Below are 16,319 nucleotides of genomic sequence, written 5' to 3'. Positions count from 1 at the left end.
CATCAATAGTAACATTTTCATACATGAGTGTACGTTCATGGTTTTGGTCCCTGAGTTGTTCGATGTCACTGCCTTGCACAAATGGCATAAGTCCTGGATGTTGGGTGCCATAGTTCAGAGTTCTGAGCAGCGCTTGTAACACTGTCTAAAGCTTATTTGCACCTGCTGCAGCTTCACTATTCTCAAAGTAAGTGGGGGCCGTTTGTGGACCTGACTGCATTTGAAAACAATGTGATACGGTACCTCCCTAAACCGCTTGACGGAGGCCCCCGAGGGGCGGTGTGATGGCGCGGACTCGGAGAAGACGCTTGGCTCCGACCCCCTCCCCAAGTCTTGTTGCCCTGGTGTGGCCTGAGATCGCACCCGACATAGGCGGCCGGCTCCCGGGGTCAAGCGGAACTTTTTGCCTTTTGGTGACTCTTCCATTCTGAACATTGTCCCACAATCCGTTTGACCTGAAACGATTACACAAATAAAACATTTGTGAGTTTTAAATTTCCGGAGAAGTATAATTCACCAATACCTTTCTCTGTAGATCTTTTTCCATTAACAATCCCAGTTCCATCACCCGCCCAGGATATCGCTACTGTTAGTTGTCATTTTTGCTTCTGTTTTAATAAAAAATGTTTTAAGGTGTTTACTGTTTTTGTTGCGATGTATATATTTATAAGTTATTAAAGTGTTATAATCCTACTAATTTTTTATCGATTATTGCTCTTTGAGATATTCCCTGTCACAGGGAATATCTCAAAGAGCAATAATCGGACCCTGTCTACAAACAGCGAAGAATAGGAATATTCTGTCTCGATTTGCAGATAGTGAAGGATAGGTAATGCGGACTTTTGTCCCCCATTGTAATCTGTCATGCCTGTTTTTCTCCCCACTGATTGATTGATTGGCTGGACATATATTGTTCAAGGAATAGTTCTCTCGAGGTATTCTCTGTTTGCAAATAACGTGGAATAGAAATATTCTGTCTAGTCTTTGCAAGTAGTGAAGGGTGGGTAATGCAGACCTTTGTCCCCCGTTGTAATCTGTCATGCCCATCTACTCCCCACTGATTGAGAAACTAGTTCCACCCGGACCATTTATTAGAGGTACATCATCTGGCTCAACCGGAGAGTACCCCTAATAAAGAAGACATATGTAAAATACGAAGTAATCACTGTATCCTGTTAAACAGAAACTTTAGCATGAAACACACTTGAAAAGGAAGGGAAAGAAATCGAACAAAATCAGTAGGCCACTGATGAGTTTTTGACTTCGCTAGAAATAAGAAACATGAAAGTGGTGAAAAAAGCCAAGCTTGACGTTACGGCAGCCACGAGGTAGCTAGGCTCCGCCACCCCCCCACTGCTCCAAGCATGTCTGTCCCACTGCCCGCCACTCCCAATAACGGTAACATGAAATAGATACAAATCAGCAGATACCTACCCCCATTCCGGAAACTCCCGAAGTGCAACAGGGCCATGGTTACGCCCATCCGGAAGATGAGGCCTCGACACGTGCAGGGCGGGGCCCGGCTAACCGCCATCAGCCGTGGGGTGGATGGCCCGAAATGTACTGGTCTCCCAATTCCCTTCTTCTGCCGCCTTGCAGGCCACGGGGGGGATGTCTTGCCTCTGCCTCCGACCCCCCCCCCCCTCTTATCGCCTGGTCCGGACATCACGGATATCAACGCCAGGTGTCGGCGTGGGGTGCGCTGGGAGGGCGAGGCGGCGCGAACGAGCCTCTCCCACCCCCCCAGGTGGGGGCCCTTCAGCTGCACCCCCAACGCTCCACTCACCCAACAAAAGGGTTGTCGCATAAGGTGGACCAGGAGAGGAGCCGAGGCCGACGGTATCTTCTTCTTTTTTCAATAATGGCTGCGACAACACTGGGGGGGATGTCTTGCACATGCCACCGACCCCCCCCCTCCCCTCCTATCTCCTGGTCTGGCCCCGGCTTGATATGAGCTCCCCATTCGGTCCTGAAGCGGCGCCCTGCAGGCCACGGGGGGATGTCTTGCCTCTGCCTCTGACCCCCCCCTCTTATCACCTGGTCCGGACATCACGGATATCAACGCCAGGTGTCAGCGTGGGGTGCGCTGGGAGGGAGAGGCGGCGCGAACGAGCCTCTCCCACCCCCCCAGGTGGGGGCCCCTCAGCTGCACCCCCAACGCTCCACTCACCCAACAAAAGGGTTCCTCCACTCTTGCGATGCAGCGGCGCTGCACTCACCCGACAAAAGGTCTCGTCCACTATTGCGAGGCAATGATGCTCCTCTCACCCAGTGGGGGTCTCGTCCACTGTTGCGGTGCAACAATGCTTCTAGTTTCCTGCGTCCAGAAACGTTCTCCTCAACTTTGAAGATTCTATAAGAGCCACGGGGCCCCCGACCGCTGATGGGGAATGACTGCCATGATCACCCACGGAACGACCACGACGTAGCCGCGGGACGTCGGCGCGCTCATGCCGGCGCCGGCCTCAGTCTTGAAATCACCAAAATCCTGCAAGACTACCAACTTGATCAGTTCCGGTGGGACACCAGTATGACCCGGTAGGAGAGATTGTTGCCTCCCACCCCACTTTGACTGATGGTTCATGTCGGAAGTCCCCTCTGCTACCCTTCAACGAAAACTTTTGGACTGCCGAAAGAGGTCCCGGTCCAACCACGAGTTGGTGGAGACATTTTGACTATACTTGGACTTTCCTGACCTCACCCAAAATGGCGCCGGTACAAATGAAACTCTCAACTCCTTGTTGTGCCCCGATTGCTCAGCCTTGATATCATGAGATATGTATGCAGTTTTTAGCACATGAATTGATATGGGATAAGACTGATTATATGTTCGGACAATGAATTGATCCAGGATGGGTATTGATTTTACGTTCGAACAATGAATTGACATGGGACGGGTACTGATTACACGTTCGAACAATGAATTGATATTAAGTTCTAATGCATCATTGATTACTGTATTTATTATTGAAGGTTCGAATTGTCGACACTTTTGGTACTTGCTCACAATGAATTATCGATATGATTTTGTTGCACTTGTCGCACTTTTTACTATGAAATCAACGACCACTGACTCTCTGTTATGTTTTCCACAAAGAAATACCCCCCCCCCCCATTTACAGTTCCAGCCTGCTCCGTGGCCGGCCCATGGGGTTGTAGGCCCGTATTTGGGCACCAACATTTTTATTAAAGGTTTTTGAAAAAGCAAACGTAGTTGTAACACGTAGATTGGTAAGTTTCGAATAAATGGACACTGTTTCCGATTTATTATTTTTTTTTTCAAAAAAGCAGGTAAAATGAAGCAGCTCAATTAGTTAAGGGTTAAAAAGTATAGTACGCAGAAACATTGAAAATATGAATGGTCCAGGTTTGTTGTGTGTTTTTCATTTTTGTACAGCATAAAGCAATCGATAAAGATCCTGGTATTTAGCCTCTACTTTATATGCTACCTGTATCAGGGAAGTTGTTTTAAATGCCCCTAAGCCACCCCAAACGAATGTCACCTGGCCCCCCTAGTACGAACGAAAACGACCCCGTACCACTGTAGGTTATCTCTCTTCCTCAAGAATGACAAAAATTACTTTCTAGGACGTTTTGGACATTGATGATTTTCATATGATCTATTTATTAAAGTAATACTCATCTCTCCGCATGAAATTAATTTTCCACATGCTACACAAGTCAATCTCATCTGCCTAAAGTTCTTTTACAGATTTGGGACCGTTTCCCTTGCCTCTGACTCACTTATTGCTAAGTCATTGGTGGATGTTTTTGCCGGTCGGGGATTATCCACCAAATCTCGAAGTTGTGCTTTAGAATAATTAAGAGGGTGCCACCTCTCCATGTGCCGATGCATGGTATGATTACCATAGCTATATTTTTTTTCGGTCCCTCTCGAGAGTTTTTTTTTTGCAGATGAGGCAGGTAATGAACCTGGCATTAACTTTCTTTTCATGAGAAGGAAAAGAAAAAAATTGCCAGATAAAATTCACTTTCACATGGGACGTTCTTGGCATTTCTTTCAGAAACTTTTACATCACTGTGTCATTTCTTTGTCTATCCTGGGATAAAGCAATGTCATGTAAATAGTTCTTTAAAAAGTTTTTTTTTAACGTGTTTACTTTGTTGGAGCATTGTATATATTTATAAGTTATTAAAGTGTTATAATACTACTACTTTGTTGGAGTGCTATATATTTTTAATGTGACACATAATTGTGAAGACTTTGATGTACAAAAAGGCATCCCTGGAATCTTCCGCTTCAGGCTCGGTCCCATACACCCTTACAGTGAGAATCCCCTCCCCAATCACAATACAGGATCGTTATCAGATAGTAGGAACGCGTGTGGTGTGACGGATCTCATGAGGTGGGGGCCTTGATCTACTGTAACTCCTTTGAACAGGGGTGATTCTTTACAGTTGGGGCCATAAACTACATCCGCAGGGCTAGGTGATAGCCTGGGACCGGCCTGGACAATCGGACACAGAGGAAGAGGAGTGTCAGAGGGTGCGGTAGTGAATAGGGTGAAAGGGTGGTGTTGGGCGGGCACAGGGTGTGATTCTCAGGGAAGAGCAGCGCAGATGGGGGGAGGTTTATGGCCCATGCATGAGACAGAGAGCGGGGGTGACCAGTGCGTGGGGGAGATGCTTGCGAGGGTGGGGAGCCATGCTGAGGATCGGCGGTGTGCAGAGAGTGGGTCTGGTCAAGGCATCTAAAATGGCTGCCGTGCACGACAAAAGTGTGGCATTGGAAAAGAAGCAAGATGGCGCAGACAATGTTTATCAATACGGATTAATTTATAACAATTATTTTTAACAATATATTTACTCGCAGTGTCAAAATGGCGGTCAACACTTCCTGATTTCCTTCGAATCGAACGTTAACAGAAGTCAAGCGGCAAAAAAAAAAATAAAACGCTCACGCGCAACCGCCGGAAGACAAGTATCAACATATATGAGCCTCCTCAACCACCCTCAGAAAACATAGGGGGTCAGGATACGTCTCCCATACCACTTATACCCAATACTCACATTGCTTTTCCTCCATCTTGTAATTTAATTTCCCGTTTCGCTACCAGTTTGCGACCCGGTTCGCGAACCGAAAAGCGCTTCTACCGCAAAAAATCAATTATTTCTTTTTGGCCCACGGGACCCTTTAAGAACCCCAACATCATTCCTAGGGGGTCAAGAGGAGTCTACCTTGCCCCCTTTCATTAAATTCCCCCTTCGTTTTTCTCCTCCTCTTGTCTCTCGATCCTACCGAGAGACAAGATGGCGGCCGCACCCGGCTGTTTAGAATGTTGACAGACACCGGAGAGCCAATCAGCTTCGCTTCGCAAAGCTCCGTTACGCGAAAAGTACGCGATCTGGAGCGCTGATATATCTGTTTTTTTAAACGTTAATTTCTCAAAATCCACTGGAGCACATATATTGAGACCCAGCAAAGGCACATCAGGCTAACAGTCCCTACAATTTTGCCAAGTTTTGTGTAAATCCATTCAGCCGTTCGAGCTAAAAGTGAGGCCAAACGCCCTATGGAAAAATGAATGGGAAAAACGCGTTTTGGGACCCCCCTTTTTTCTCGTCCCCCCCTTGACGAAACCCCCCCAAATTTTCAGGGGCTGCTCAGAAACAAAATGTGCCATTTTCCTGAAAATTTCAGCCGATTCCGTCCACAAACGCCAAAGTTATTAGACATAGAATTTTCAAAAGTTCCATAGAGAAAAAATCCTAACTATATATACCTACTGGCGACCGCCAGTAGGTAATATATATGTATATATATATATATATATATATATATATATATGCCACGAATTCCGCCAAGTCCCCAAATCACACTCCAGGGAAAAAACGAAACCGGACCCTTTCGGATATTTTGCAAATATCAGTTTATTTCATCCAGTAGTGCATAGAACACGCCGCCATGACGCGTTTCAGGACCTCCGCCCCTTGATCACAAGACATGGTCGATCGTACACCCATCCCTCTTAAAGTGCTAGTACACAGTCAGCTGACCCCACAGCCTGTGGAAATAAAACAAACATACTTCAGCCTAGTTCAGTAGCGCTTGAGTCATAGATTACTTTTTGTTCGATTTCAATAAAGTGCTTAGTGATCCAGAACACATTTTAAGTTTAACCATGCATGATTTTTAAAAAAAACCAAACATTTTGAAAAGAGAATATCACTCTTCCTTGATCGTTCAGTCCTTACTCCCAATGTTTCCTCATAATCATTTCCTCATAGATAAATTGATTAAAATTTTTTGAACCCATTTAGAAAAATAAATTATTTCTACATAATATATTAAAATCATGTAAAAAAATATATATATACATTTATATACACTTTATACATTCTGTGCAAATTCGCTATCTCTTGTGCAAATTGTGCAAAAGGAAAAACATCATTGTTTAAATGGGAGTGCATGGCTCATATATATATATATATTTTTTTTTTTCTGCTCACAACTTCTTTCACTCCGGTAAAAGAATGGACAGCACTCAGTGATTCGATTTCCACCAATTCATTACATTTATTTAAATCAAAAACAGGACGCGTTTCGGCAAAGCGCTTTTGTCTGCTGTTACTCACACAACGTCAGCTTACATCTATACTACTATTATAAAGAGAGAGCTTGCACCTTTTGGCCAGGTAAACTCGGGAACCACAGCACCAATCACAACACCCAATACAGCGTTGGAAAGGGCAGTTGCAGCAGAAGGACATATGCTATGCAGACGCCCACCATATACATTTAAAATGTAAAAGAACCGTGCCAGCAAAAATGTAATGCCATGCGTTATAATGGCATTGCGGAGTCATGGTACTTTCATAATGAAAGTATGCGGAGTGATGGTCTGCGGAAAGAAAGTTGCGAAATAATGGGTGTTTACCCTACCCCTGTAAGTACATTGGTGGCACGGCGGCCCACATCTCCAGCAACATACTTATATTTTCTCACCACCGATTTGAAAAATGCACATGTCTCTCTCATTGATGGCCAGCACCGACATACACTTTTAGACACACCTCCCGCCACAAGTTCTAGAATTGCGAACTTTAGAGCTGGGGAGCTACGTTCGAATCTCGGTATCAGGTCAACATCCTGTGATTCCAGGCAAATTGCGTTGTCTCCCCGTGCCTACCACAAATGAATGTGTTCTTCTGTAATGTAAATTGTGCTCATGCCATGTTGTCGAGTTCGCGCTATATAATATTGCAAGGAAAAATAAAGTAGGGAAACTGGAGTTCACACACTACTGAATGCGCACTCTTAAGTGCATCAGCAATGCACTGTGAATCGGAGCGTTTCACAGGCCTGTCACAGTTAAGAAATGCTATCAAAACAAAATCCTACAAAACAATATACTACTGGCCGGCAGCAATTCATACCTGGAACAGTTTGCCTGTAACCATACGGGGGATGCATGACCTCTTAGCCTTTAGAAAGGCCATCAAAACCCATCTTTTTCAATAATCTGTTTTATCTGTGTACCTTCACTCTGCATTCTGGTCAGCTCGCAGCGCCGGGACGCCCCTTGGCTGGGGCAGCCGTGCGCTATACAAATTCCCATAACATTAACATTAACTACGTCGGGACGGGCTGCTAGTTTTTAAATAAAGTTACATAGTGACGTCACATCCTCTAGTTAATTGACACAAAGGATGGACTAATTTTAAGTCTCACGGTGGCCATCTTGAAGTGACCTAAAACTTCGATTCATTCTGGCCAGTGTGGACAAACGTAAGAATTGTTATTAAGCCCCTGGATGGGCGATTTTTAACCAAACATAATTGTGCTGGTAATGCAAAAATGAATGTATCCACATTACTTCATTTGACTGATCAAATTGAATTACATCATCTAATTCATAAACACAAGGGACGGACTGTTTTTTAAGTTTCACAGTTGCCATCTTGAAGTTACCTAATACTTCAAATAGTTCTGGCCATTTTAGATAAACAAAAAAGTTTTTTGTTGTTATCAAGCCCTGGATGGGCTACTTGACTAAACATGATTATGCTAGTGGTCCTTAAATATATGTATCAACCTTACGTGTTTCATCAATTGATCAGATTTAATGACATGTATCTATTATGTTCAGATGTCAACTTATTGCAAGGAAGAGCATTTTCATATAATTGTCAATCAATATAGGCTATGGGATGAGGTCCACTGAAGAAAGAAATAGAAGATTTTACTGCTAGTCTATTGGCCTAAGTGCACGGCCAACTCCTCCCCAATGTTCAACCGATGTGGACTTTTGGTACGGAGATCTATGATAAATCTCGACTCCAATCTTCTCATTTGTAGCTCTCTGTTTCCTCCCCGGTCTTTCAAGGGGACTTGATCTAAACAGAAGAATTTTAGAAGATTGCGGTCACTGTTGTGCTTTAAAGCAAAGTGTCTCGCAACAGGGTAACTTGGGTCATTGTGTTGGATAGCTCTAGCATGTTCCAGAATTATTTTCTTTACTGGATGTATTGAACTGCCTACGTAATGTAGTTTGTAGGGGCCTTCTAAACAATATACACAGAATGGACTTGTGCATGTAAGAAATTTATTGATTTTTCTTACTCTGCCTGTTTCTGGTATTTCATAAGAGGTTACTTTCGTACTGCTCTGGCAGGCTTTACAGTTATGACAAGAGAAAACCCTGTAAGGTTCCCTAATCGTGGTGATCTTGGAATGGAGTCAAAATGACTATGTAGTAGAGTATCTTTTAAAGATCTGTTCCTTCTGTATGTTATTTTAGGGTAGGAAGACAGATCTTTGCCAATTATACCCTCTGTTTTCAAGATATTCCAATGTCTGCCCAGGATTCGATGGATCTTTTGGGTATCTCTGGAAAAGGTTGTAATGAAGCGTGGAGTTTTGTCCTCATTTTCTCTTTTCCTGATCGAATCTTTCAATAAACTGGATCTCGGAATATGAGAGGCTTTGTCATATGCTTTTTGTAGGGTTTCAGCTTAGTATCCCCTAGATTTAACCCTTCCTATTGATTCTTGTGAAGCCTCTTTAAAATCCTCATCTAATGTACAGTTCCTTTTTAAGCGTAACAGCTCCCCGTATGGTATGCTGTTCTTCAAGTGTACTGGATGACAGCTACTTGCTTCTAAGGTCGGATTACTGGCAGTAGCTTTCCTGAAAAGGGAGGTACAAATTTGGCCATCCTTAATGAATACTTTTAAATCCAAGAAATCCACCTCCTGATTACTTATCGTGCCACTCAGGTGTAAATTAACTGTATTTTTGTTTAGACATTGGATATATTTTTCTGCCTCGGTTTTTGAACCTTTCCAAAAGATAAATAGGTCGTCAATATACCGGTACCACCCGATTATTGACTAGACCCATTTCTGGTTGTCATCGGCCCCGGCCACCTGCTTCTCCCACCAGCCAACGAACAAGTTCAAGTAGCTGGGGGTGAAGCAGGTGCCCATCGCCGTTCCTCTCCTTTGCCTGTAGTACTGTTTCTGGAACAGAAAGATGTTATTATGTAAGCAGAAATGCAAAAATTCAATCAAAATGCTGTTATGTTTCATCATTTTCAAAGAGCGAGTTTTGAGGAAATACTGGGTTGCCTGTATGCCATGGTTATGTGCTTTACAGGTATATAGTCCTGTAACATCCAATACTATCGTCAACATGTCTGGTTCCCAAGAAATATCCGAGATGATGTGGATAAAGTCAGAGGTATCTCTTATGCATGACGATAGAGTTTTAACATGTTCAATCAAAAAGAAATCCAAAAATTGCGACATTTTTTCAGTTAAGCTGCCCTTGGAAGAAATTATAGGTCTCCCAGGTGGCAGAGTTGAATGTTTGTGGATTTTTGGAAGATGATAAAATGTGGGGACAGTTGGTTGCTGACACGTCGGATATTTCAGTTCATTTGTGTCCAACATCCCCTCTGCTGCCCATTTGTCAATCAATTCATGATACTCGACTATGCTGGTATTATAATCCTCTTTGGTGATTTTAGAGTAGCATTCGATATCTTTCAATTGTCGCAGTGCTTCTGTACAATAGTATTCCCTGGTCATCACAACGATGTTGCCACCTTTGTTGGACGGTTTACATACAATATTGACATTGGATTTCAATTTATTGAGGGCTGTTCTTCGAGCCAGGGACAGGTTCCATTGTTTGGAATTCACACTTGAAGATCCTTTCGTTCTTGTTTTCTGTAAGTCAATTTTGACTGCTTCTTCGAAGACGTCAATTGCATCATGTGGCATAGTGGGGATGAATTTGGACGGAGGTTTACATTTTGTGACTGCTCTTGTCTGAGATATCCCAAATTGTTCTGCTGTGTCAGCAATATCACTCATTTGCTGTTCAACGTCACTTGTTTGGCTTGCTATAGTTTGTAGCAACTCCAAATCAACTAATCCAAGATCGATAGTTGTATCAATTTCCCCACTGTCAATATTACCACTCTGAGCATTCTTTAATTTGTGGAATTTCTGTAATTTCGGTTTTCGTGTAAATAGGAACAGGTCTATTCTGGTTTGTGTATATTCAAATTTATTTGTTGGACAAAAAGTCAGTCCTTTCTTCAAAACTTGCTCTTCTATTTTTTAAAGTTTATATGATGTTAGATTTATAATTGTTAAATCTTCAGTGGCATTCATCTCCTGTTGTCTCTCTTGCTCCTGGTTTGCGTGGCCATTCTTCGATTGCCTGAGGTGGAAGCCCCCTCGTTGTGTTTGCCTTGTCTTTGTCTTGCCTCTGGTGGTTTGCCTTTGGTTCCTCTCTGTTGCGATTGGCGTATGAGTTGGAACTCCTCGCGAAAATGGTCCTGTGAGGTAACTGCTCCTGCTCCTCGAGTTACCGCTCTTTCATCACCTGATTGTTCAGATTCAGTGATATCTGATTCTGATGTCACAGCTTCTGGGATGGTTCTTTTGATTGCCCCACTTCCTAGTGCTTTTCTTGGGGCGTCGAATTTACGCGCAAATGTTAGGATACGGCCCTGCGCATAATCTTTGGCTTCCCTTTGGAACTTAGTCAGTTTCCGTTTTCTAATTTTATCCTCGTATGCCAACAATCTTGTTTTCATTTCATCACGTAATTGATCTCTTTGATCTCAGGGTCCTGTGTTATAAGGGCTTCCAAATCAGCATTCTCTTTTTTTGGCACTTCGCTCTGTCGCTCCACGCAAATTTTTAAAAATATTTTTAACATCCCACCAGACATTTCCGCCGTGTAACTTGACCATTCATCCAGAAGCTGTGGGTCTGGGTTTTCATAAGCGGGGACCGTGTAAACACGGAGCCCTCGAGGATCTCGCTTTACCTCCAAATACTTCTCCAAGGAGGTTGCCTCCCACCACTTGCGGATTTCACGCTCATAAAGTCTTTCTAGCTGCGTGAATAAGGACTTGAGGGGGCTCTGAAATACTGCCATTTTGTTTCTTTGCTGCTGTGCCTTGCGTTGTATCGATCTGAAACAGTTCATCCGCGGTATCGCGGCGTGCCTGATCCGAATACATTGTTGGTAATGTGCTAGATGCAATAAACGCTGTCCATGCACAGTCCTTTTTCTGAATTAGTGTGAGCTTTATACTTTTGAATTCGTGTGTGGTAGAATCACACGCCCCAGCTGATTGACCTGCCGATCGTGACCTTTCTGGAATTTTAAACGCATGCTGCTGCTAGCTGCTTGATGAGCGAGGGATAGATACGGGACGAGTTTGCCATCTGACTCACCCGTCCTCGCTTTGGTCCCGCGTTGTACAGCGTCGTGTCCAGGTATCCGGCACTGCTCTCAGTCGGCGTTTATTAAGGGGTGCAAGGCGATGTCAGCTTCGCTCCAAGGTTCCATCAAAAAAACGCCATTATGCACTCCAGGGCAGGTGCGCGTCCAAAGCGTGGCGATGGAAGCCACGTATAGATTCTGCTCACAACTTCTTTCACTCCGGTAAAAGAATGGACGGCACTCAGTGATTCGATTTCCACCAATTCATTAAATTTATTTAAATCAAAAACAGGACGCGTTTCGGCATAGCGCCTTTGTCTGTTGTTACTCACACAACGTCAGCTTACATTTTGAAATAAAGTTACATAGTGACGTCACATCCTCTAGTTAATCCATACTAATATAATAAAGAGAGAGCCAAAACCTTTGAGGCGGGTAATCTCAGGAACCACAGCACCAATCACAACACCCAATACAGCGTTGGAAAAGGCAGTTGCAGCAGAAGGACATAGGCTATGCAGACGCCCACCATATACATTTAAAAGGTAAAAGAACCGTGCCAGCCAAGTAGTCCCTTAGGGGCGTGTCTGTGTTGTTCTGTGGGCGTGTGGTACGTTCCGTCCTTCATGCCATGTCTCATATCGTGTGCTAATCCCACCCTGCTCCCTTTAAATACCCCTGCACCCCATAATCATAACCACCCTTACTCCTTAAAATACCCCAACACCCTTAAACACTAACCCATCTTAACCCTCTAAATATACCCTGTACCCCAAAACCCAAACCTATCCCTAAACCCTAAAAATACCCCTGTACCCCAAAACCCAAACCTAGCCCTGAACCCTTAAAGTACCCCTGTACCCCAAAACCCAAACCTACCCCTGAAGCCTAAATATACCCCTTTACCCCAAAACCCAAACCTAGCCCTGAACCCTAAAAATAACCCTGTACCCCAAAACCCATACCTATCCTTAAACCCTAAAACTACCCCTGTACCCCATAACCCAAAACAAATCTGAACCCCAAAAATACCCAAACAACCCAAAACGTATACCTCAGTACCCCAAAACATATACCCCTATATCCATACGCACCTTATCCAAACATTAAAAAAAACATGCTTTTACCATTCATGCATTTAAAATTAATTTTGTTGTAAATGTATGCGTGGTAAAAGCATATAAAATGTAATGCCATGCGTTATAATGACATTGCGGAGTCATGGTACTTTCGTGATGAAAGTAGGCGGAGTGATGGTAAGCGGAAAGAAAGTTGGGGAATAATGGGTGTTTACCCTCCCTCGGTAAGTGAATTGGTGGCACGGCGGCCCACATCTCCAGCAACATACTCATATTTTTTCACCACCCATTTGAAAAATGCACAGGTCTCTCTCATTGATTGCAAGCACCGGCATACAATTTTAGACACACCTCCCGCCACAAGTTCTAGAATTGCGAACTTTAGAGCTGGGGAGCTACGTTTCGAATCTCGGCATCAGCTCAACATCCTGTGATTCCAGGCAAATCGTTTTGTCTCCCCGTGCCTACCACAAATGAATAGGTTCTTCTGTAATGTAAATTGTGCTCATGCCATGTTGTCGAGTTCGCGCTATATAATATTGCAAGGAAAAATAAAGTAGGGAAACTCGAGTTCACACACTACTGAACGCGCACTCTTAAGTGCATCAGCAGTGCACTGTGAATCGGAGCGTTTCACAGGCCTGTCACGGAAATCCTATCAAAACGAAATCCAACAAAACAATATACTACTGGCCGGCAGCAATTCATACCCGGATAACGTCGGGACGGGCTGCTAATATATATATAAATGGAAAAATAGTAAAGAAAGAAAAGAAATAGCAAAGAAGAATAAGGTATAAGATCAAAAAAAGTTAGTATGAACACCTCATCAATCGAGTGCACATCATCTTGCCTCACTTCGCTAAGGGGAGTCCAGCAATTAGCCAGGCCAAGAGCTCGATCAAGACACAAACTTCCCACCAGCCCACAGCAGTAAGTCTGCTCTATGGTGAACCTCCGCCAGACCAGTAGAAAACTCCTCTTCAATACTAATTCAAACGTAACGAAGCTTCTAGCAAGCCTCGCCCCTTATTCTCATGAGTGTTGTACCAGTGTGGAACCGAGAATTCTGGACCCTGCTATTGTGTGGTACCGAAGCTCTACACTCGTGTCAAAAAATGTCATCGTACCATAACGAATTTGGTGTCGGCAGACCGGTAATGATCGAGACATTATACCTGTGTATTTGCGTCATGATCAAGTGACGAGATCACCCTTAAATCGTAGTTTCTGTCTCGAACCCCCGGGTTCCATTTTGTGAGCGGCATCCATTTTGTTGTTGCCCTTACATAGTCAATTAACCAAGGCCGAATTCGATCTGAAAGAACACGCACACCTTTCCTGACTCCTCTGTGACCTAGGCGAGCTGACTCCACTGCCTCAAGCCAAACCTGTTCGGGCAGTCCCCATCCCAATGGCCGAGCGAGATTAACATCAAGGCACAACATGTCATAAACCGTTCATTCATACAAGCTACGCCTAACCACTCACACACCTGTCCCTGTTTCTTCTTTATGACTAGTTTTACAAGGAGGAGGTGCCCGATTTTATTGGGGTTCATCGATATCTGATGGAAGTTCTGGGCTTTACTGGGTAATCCATCACAAACTGGACAAACGAAAATATGGGCTTGTCATCATGACTCTGCTCTTTCTTTTGTATTAGAAGTATTTATATGACCAACTGTAAAAACAAAGAATTCTTGCCTGAAGTGTAATATTGTGTATAAAAAGAGAAGGCTGGTTCTGTAAAAACGAGCAGTCTCCTGAGAACCTACATGCGCTTCACGCTGTTGTACTTCTAGGATACCTGTTACTGGTTGCAGCCAATAAACTCGATCCTTGACATCACCTAGAAGACTCTGTGTTTCTGTGGTCCGAAACAGGAAGAACTCAAGAGGTCTTTGGGTGTTCCCCTGGCACTGCCGGGTTCATAAAAACCCGGAACCTCAGTTTGGCGCCCATAGTGGGGCGGTATCAAGCGGTGTCGGTCCAAGCCAGATGTTCGTGAGGAGCTTTGTGTGAAAATTCCAGAGGACGGCCAGCCACTTCAGCGACCCCTGTATGTCGACGTGGTTCCCAAGGTCTTTGCTGCGAGGTTCCCCGCGTCCCGACGGCTTCGAAGGACTGCTGCCCTGACTATCGCCCTGTTTAGTACCATTGATGATTGGTAGAGCGAAACGATAGACGAGTCTTCTAGTGACGTCATCGATCATCGATACTTCAGTTAAGTATAAGTGGAGCGTCTCCCAGTCCTTAGTTTGGTTCTTAGTTGAATATCCTTTGGGATAGCTTTGATTTGGAACTTGCAAGCGCCAAAGTCGAGGGACTCGTGTATTCACGAGACTATCGTATTCGATAATCCTTTGAAGTTTGAAGCTAGACTAGAGAGCGAAGATGCCTGGTTTTAGCAGACTTGGAAATTTGTTTTGTCTTGGTTGTAGTAGGGATTCCCGATTGGAGGACTCGTGTCCGGTTCCTCCGATTGGAACTCCAACATATGAACTCTATGTGAAACATGGCGTAGGCCCAATCACATATAATGAAGTGTGGATCTGATACACCAGAAACGATGGTGTTTTAAAATGGCCCCAATATGGTAGCTTTGACACAGAGATTTTAGGTAATCTAGAGGTTAAACTTTTTAAGAAGAAAGCCCGGCCGGCGATGTTTGACTCCTTTCCTCTATGGCGCAAAGAAGCCAAACAGAAAGAAATGAAATTAGCAAAGAAGAATAAACAAGGTATGTCAATGGTACAAGCTGCCGTTGCATTTAGAGATAATGAGGAAGAGCAGGAGAATGAGCAAACACTCAGAAGCAGGAAGTTGTCAGTAGATAAATGTTACCCAGTTCTGCCACATAAAGGACAAGGATCAAAAGAAGAACTTGATAAGGATCCTTTAATGTCACACCTTCTGAATTCACCACCCCCCTATGCACCCCCGCAACGCTTTGTTATACCACGCCCCGCAGCACAAAATCCAGCGCTTACACAACCACCAGCTCCTCTTCAGCTGGTTTCTACTACTCCGGCGCAGCCCTCTCAAGGGCCACCGCCTTTCCTACCTACTTCATCTGCTTTTTCTACGACTTCGCCTACTGCTCCAACTGCTTACCCTAACACTGCCTCTGCTACTGCCTCCACCTCTACTTTACATCAGCCTGTCTTTTCTGACATTTCTGCCCTTCCGTCAGCTACTCCTTCCGTTCGATAGAGAGTAGCAAACACTGTCACTGGTCTTTTCTCTCCTTTCTTTGGGTCGCCTAATACGACCCCTAAACCAGAACGAAGACAGTTGCGGAGTCGACTGCCTGACTATCAAGAGAGGGAAGTACTGAACGAGTTAGCGCGTAAATGGGTTACCAATACTGTAAAATATGACGTTCAGTCCATCATGGAAGTCTTCCGTCAGTGGGAAGCATCTACGCAGAGATATGTTTTTGAACAAATGTGTATCTCCCTCTGTGAAGATTTGGAAGGAAATGATCCAGAGTATGACATGCCTGAACTATTCCGTGTACGGTTCAAG

Source organism: Lissotriton vulgaris, chromosome 8 (genome assembly GCF_964263255.1).
Source record: "Lissotriton vulgaris chromosome 8, aLisVul1.2, whole genome shotgun sequence".
In the NCBI taxonomy this organism is placed as follows: Eukaryota; Metazoa; Chordata; class Amphibia; order Caudata; family Salamandridae; genus Lissotriton; species Lissotriton vulgaris.
The sequence above is the reverse complement of the archived record's forward strand: the minus strand, read 5'-3'. Positions refer to the sequence as shown.